Below are 6,642 nucleotides of genomic sequence, written 5' to 3'. Positions count from 1 at the left end.
GCCCACACTTCCCGTGCCGCTGACGGCAGCGGAGGCCGACAGGGAAACAAGACGCAGCAACGCAAGAGCAGACGAACGGGGGGCGGGGGGGGGGGGGGGGGAATTAAATAAATAAATGAATCTTTAAAAAAAAAAAAAAAAAAAAAAAAGATAAAGACAGGTGAGGGGCAGGCGGGCTTGGCCCAGTGGTTAGGGCGTCCGTCTACCACATAGGAGGTCCACGGTTCAAACCCTGGGCCTCCTTGACCCGTGTGGAGCTGGCCCATGCGCAGTGCTGATGCGGGCAAGGAGTGCCGTGCCATGCAGGGGTGTCTCCCGCGTAGGGGAGCCCCACGCGAAAGGAGTGCGCCCGGTAAGGAGAGACGCCCAGCACGAAAGAAAGTGCAGCCTGCCCAGGAATGGTGCTGCACACATGGAGAGCTGACACGACAAGATGATGCAACAAAACGAAACACAGATTCCTGTGCTGCTGACAACAACAGAAGCGGACAAAGAAGACACAGCAAATAGACACAGAGAACAGACGGGGAGCAGGGGAGAGAAATAAATAAATAAATCTTAAAAAAAAAATAAATAAAGACAGGTGAACAAATAAGGAGACACACAATCCACATTCCTTGGTTTTCACTGGCACTCGACATAGCCAGTGTTCCAAAACAGGAAAAAAATTAGTAGCACATGTAATAATGGAAATAGAGTTCTAATATATTCATTATCACCAGATGATGTATCTACTTAAGAAGTCTAGAAAAATTATACAAATCTATTATAACTAAGAGTAGACTTTAGTACAACTAACTGGTGCAAGAATAATCTACCAAAATCAAGAGGATTCACATATATTCCATTTAAATATAATTTAGCAGAGAGATTTTTAATAATAGGGGCCAAAATTAAATGCTTTCATTGACTAAGAAAAAGATGAGCAAAGCTTTATGAAGAATATTATAAAATATTCTTGGTGGAAAAAAAATTGTCTTCTGCTTCTGGCATATTCTGCATAATGTCAGCACTTTCTATGTAACTTGACTGTGGCTCAGAGAAGTTCATAGTTTACCTACCCATTATTCTTTCATTACACGTGGGTCATTCACTGGTGGTCCTCTCTGAGTCTCAAGAAATGACAAGATTGAATACCTTAATCCAACAGAATTATTTCGATGATGGGAATTTTAGGCATCTGTATCACATATCACAACTGCAGTGAATATGTGTGTGTGCGTGCACACGCGTATGTAAGAATTTTCTAGCAAAGCTCAAATTATACCATATACCCACGCTGCTTACTCAATAACTTAATGCTAACCTTTTTTCAAAGATAGACTCACATTGGGAAAAATAGCACCAATTTCTGCATAGAGATGAAAGACATTCTGAGACAAATTAGTCCACGTTTAGGAGCCAAGTCATAAAACATTTCTTAACAGAGTGTAAATATTCTTAAATAAAAACCAGACAGAGGCCTGCGTCGCCCCCTAGGGGGGCAGGCGTTAGCATCTTGGAGGCGCTGCTGCGGGGAGAGCTGGGCTGCGGCTCCGTCAAGGCTGGAGTCACTCGGGAGCGGGTGCATTAGCCAGGGCCAGAGCAACGACATGGACGAAGGACCGGTGTTTGTGAACGTGAACTCCAAGATTAAGGTCCGGAGAATGTCTGAAGGTGAGATGGCGAGTTTAACTGCCATCCTGAAGACACACACGGTGAGATGCCCAAGCCCGTCAAGGTCCTCGCCGCCCCCGACGCGGGAGTATGCTGGTTTTATCTCAACAAGCCCTACCTAAGCAGGCGCAAGGCGAAGCTTGGAGCGCAGCCGGCAGACTTACCCCTTGGGGACAGGGAGCTTGGAGAGAGTCTCCGGAGTGAAGACAGCACAGTGGGGAGAGGAGTCTGGTGACTGCTGTGGATACCTGCCCCAGGTGAACGACTGGCAGAAGGACTGGGTCATGTTCTACGCCCAGCAGCGTATCCAGCCTCAGATGGAGATAGAAGAGAAGGCGTCTGAGGACAGGGAAGCCCGCGAGCTCTGGTCTGGTCTGCTCTGCAGTTAAAGATCGCTGAGCTGTTCCGTGATCTGGAGATCTTCCTTGCCTTACTGCACGGAGACCTCTGGGGAGGAAATGCAGCAGAGGATTCCGGTGGGCCCATCATTTTCGAGCCAGCTTCTTTCTACGGCCACTCAGAATACGAGAGGACAATAGCTGGCACGTTTGGGGGCTCCAGCAGCTCCTTTTACTCTGCCTACCGCAGCAAAATCCCCAGAGCCCCAGGATTCGAGCAGCGCCTCCGGCTGTATCAGCTCTTTGACTACTTGGCCCACTGACACTACTTTGGGTCCGGGTACACAGGCTCTTCCCTCAACAGAATGAGGAATCTCAAGTGAACTCGCCGGCCTCTCGGAGGAGCTGACTCGAGGGTGCAGTGTGGACGGTCTGCGTCCAGCTAGATGCCAGTGGCCCTTCCACACCCTCCGTGCTGATTCACACGGCTAGAACAGCTCAAGACCAACTCAGGAGCTTAGTTTCAAGCCTGGTAAAGTAATGTTTCTGAAAAGAGTTTTAATCAAACTAAAGTTGTCCAATTTGTTAGATTTCATGGCCAGATAAAATCCACTAGGCATAGGCCCTGTGATGCACAGGCAGTGATGAGCCCCTAGACGGGAAGGGAGCGCTGGGGCGTGCGAGCCTGATGCACCTGCAGTGTCCCGGGGCGCCGAGGCCCTCTGGCCACCTGCCCAGGTCCTCCCAGCCCTCGAGGCCAGCAGTGTTTTGAGGAACTAACGATGTTGCTGGTTAGACTTGAGTCTAGACATGAAACCGCCTCACTTACTAGAAGCTTCTTACAACCACTAATTCAAAACCGACATTCCCGGGACTCTGACTTAGCTCTAGAGGCGCTGCAGGTTGAACAGGCCTGGAAACTGATTTGGGGGAGGTGGGGGCCGTCGTCAGGTTAGTTCGTGCTCGGTGCTGTCATCCTGATCCGGTGGATGAAAGAGCTAAATCGACGATTCGCGCCTTCAGCTTTGCAAAGAGGAGGGCGGCAGTTTCTGGACGGCACTAATGCTAATCAATACTTCCACACAGAAATTTGAATAACTTTTCAGGGGTTCCAATGATGCTTGAGACTGTATATTTCCCTCACTTGAGTTGTAATTCAGTATTTATCTTAGCTGTTTGCCAAGAAACCTTTGTTATATCTTGCTACAATAAAGAAAAACCGCTGTTTCTTAAAAAAAAAAAACAAAAAACAGTTGATCAATTCTAATTGTAAAATTATTTGAAGCAATGATTATTGAAGAATTAATATAGCTTCAGAACATAAACTATTTGAGTCTATAATAAAATAGCCTTCTCAAATTTATTTTTATTTTATTTTTTTAAAGATTTATTTTTTTGTTTATTTCTCTCCCCTTCTCTGCCCTCCCCCTCCCCCCCAAGTTGTCTGCTTTCTGTGTCCATTCGCTGTGTGTTTAAATTTATTTTTAAATTTCAGTTTTGGAAAAAGATTCCATCCAAAAGAATTTTGTATGAACATAGTCATTACTAGCAAAGTTAGGGTATGATTTTTCTGGATCAGTGGATGGAAAGGTTAAATTATGTTTGTCTATATATATGCATGTATATTTTATGTATGTATATATATATAGGCAATTTACAAAGTCCTTGTGAAGACTGAGTCTAAGCTTAACAGGGAAGCTTTCCCACTTACACCTTCCTTTGTCCCCCTGTATTCATCTTTGGTGGGGAGGGATTCATATGTTCTGATCCTTTGTGTTGACTCTCAGCTGCTCAAGGCCTTCCTATGAAACCTTGATTCCCACAACAATCCCATCTTCCTTATCTTGACTTTTCAAATTCTATCAGATTTTACTGTCTTGTGTATATCTCTCTCATTGGTAAAAAGCTGCCTGATTTGGAAAAATAGTTTAATGCTAGGATAGAAGATAGTCCCAGAGATGCTACTTAAAAAAAAATAACAATTTTATTCATAGATATTAATAAAGTATATGATTCATCCAAAGTGTACAATGGTATTTGTTATAATCACATAGCTGTGCATTCATCACATAAATCATTATTAGAGAATTTTCATTATTTCAATAATAATAAACAAAAAGAGACAAGAAAATTCCTTACCTCTCAATCTATGCTTCCCCCACTGTACACAGCTGCTGTTTCTCGCTGTTCTATACAAAGTGTATAATCAATGGCTTTTAGTATAATCACAATGTTGTACATTCATCAAGAGATGCTACTTTTTCCCCCTATAATTTCGTTATTTATTATTTCTAAATGTTACATTAAAAAAATATAAGAGGTTCCCATGTACCTCTCACCCCCCAAGAGGTGCTACATTCTGATACCATGAACCAAAGAAAGAGATTTGGAAACAAAGGAGTTAAAAATGACCTTGTCTGTGTGACTGCTTATTCTTGCTACTAAATAAAATAACAAATTAATTGTGGAAAACAAATTAAGTGTGGAAATAAAATAAGATTATTTAAAGGACAACACATGAGTGTAAGTCGGAGAGTCACCAACAGTTGCAGAATTTCTGTAGAGGAAGAGTACAGGAGCCCCATCACTTAGGAATGGCAGACCTGAAGATGCTTTTACATAGTGCTCTACCGAAATATTGACAAAGATGTTAACTGTCTTCATCAAAGAATGGGGGTTTGCTGATGGAGATTATTGGGGTATTGTAGTAGTTTTATATAGTTATGAATTCCAAAAATAAATATTGGATTATGTTTGTAGTCTGGTCTGTACATGGGCATGATTGAGTTATGATTAGGGCTTTGATTGGGCCATGTCATTAGGGCATGGCAAAGGACAGAGTTGGAGGGTTCTTAATGCTGAAGTTTTGATGTTGGAGTTTGATGCTGAAGTCTTAAGCTGGAGCCCCAAGGAAAGAGACAGAGCCATTTGCCTGATAGTCTATCGCTGACCTTGTGGAGAGAGGCAAAGCCTAGAGAGCCTCATAGTCTATAGCTGACCTTGTGGAGAATACAGGAGCTGAGCCCAGAGGAACCCAGAAGCCTGAACCCTTGTAGACATCGGCAGCCATCTTGCTCCAACACGTAAAATTTCACAAGTGAAAATAGACTTTGGTGAGGGAAGTCATCTATGCTTTATGGCCTGGTATCTGTCAGCTCCTACCCCAAATAAATACCCTTTATAAAAACCAACTAATTTCTGGCATTTTGCATCAGCACCCCTTTGACTGACTACTATAGGCACTAAACCACTACCCAGCATTCTTCCTATGGTGCCACCTTTGCAGTCACATAGCATATTGAGTACCTACTATGTGCTGGGCATTACATTAAATCCTTTAGTATAGTAAATATGAGATTGTTTCGCACATACAAGAATATTTGGGAATGTTGTGTTTATTAATATTGAGACATAAGTTAGTACAATGGAAATCATCTGTATAATCAGCTAGTGACATTACATATATATAGACCAAATAAAAGAAAATATAAATTACTTGTTAATTGCCACGTAGCCCAATCAAAAAAGTGAAAAATATCTGCCTACACATTTTCCTTTATCCTAAATCATTACACCCCTAACACAGACATCTATGCAGGGTCATCCTGTTATATCATTCTGATAAATTGTATACTACACACAGACACAAAGACATTCCCTCTAATACATTCTGAAATTTACTCACCTATCTAGAGAAGTACCAAATAATAGCAGATACCCAATTCACATAATAGTATGATCCATGAGATGACAACTATTCATACTCTTACCACTTCATTCACTCCCCAGTAACAAAACTTTAACAGAATAGCTAATGTGGGAAAAACATCAACCAGAATAGCACCCAACTTTCACACGTTTTTACCATAGAAAGGAACATTGAAAATGGCTTGGGCATTGTACATCTGCACTTGGCAGATTATAGAATGACATACTGATGGATTTAGACTTTAAAAATATTTCAGGGATATGATTATAAACTGCCCAGCAACTGTTTAAGGAATCTTGTCATCTAGTAAAAATTTCAAGAATCTTTCACAAGATGTCTTACTGACAGCTATTTAAAAAATAAATTCAGATCGAAAAGAATGCTTTCACATGACTGGATGAAGTGGTGTTTCTTCAGGTGGAGTCCATAATCATCAGCATCAGAATCATGATGGACACATCTTTAAAGTGCAAATTCTTGAGTCCATCTCTTTGCCTATGGAATCATAATCTCAGAGGTTTTAGTTCTCATGCACAGTTGAGGAGAGACACACTAGCCTGTCTGTTGGGGAAGCTGGGCATTCTTGGGTTATCATCACATAGCCTAGCAGCAAGCTGACTTAGCAGGAAGGCTGTAAGGCCTCAGGCAGAAACCAGTGTTGGTAAGGAAAACTCCCCAGGTAATGGTGTCAAACAGCTTATTTCTTAAACCAACAAGACTGTGGCCCTAATAGAAAAATTCAGTTTCCCAAATTGGCTAGTGATCCCTGCACACTCCCAACTCCTCCAAAGATAATGTAAGGTGGCAAGGTGTCAGGATCCCTCTACTGGAACACTACCCATGGTGCACTGGACCTTGCTGTGGCCCAAGTACAGCTCTCTATGGGGTGGTCAGCAGCTGGGGAATTCTGTGCAATCAGCTAGTCCCAAGTCCGTAAGT

At 42.5% G+C, this 6,642-nt stretch overlaps 1 pseudogene; it reads left to right on the top strand.

Annotated features, from left to right (window-relative positions):
• Positions 1 to 1,447: 1,447 nt before the first annotated feature.
• LOC131276643 (ketosamine-3-kinase pseudogene) lies at positions 1,448 to 5,958 on the top strand (annotated as a pseudogene).
• The last annotated feature ends 684 nt before the right edge of the window (positions 5,959 to 6,642 follow it).

This window comes from Dasypus novemcinctus, chromosome 3 (assembly GCF_030445035.2).
Source record: "Dasypus novemcinctus isolate mDasNov1 chromosome 3, mDasNov1.1.hap2, whole genome shotgun sequence".
Taxonomy (NCBI): Eukaryota; Metazoa; Chordata; class Mammalia; order Cingulata; family Dasypodidae; genus Dasypus; species Dasypus novemcinctus.
This window is presented reverse-complemented; position numbering and strand designations above follow the sequence as displayed.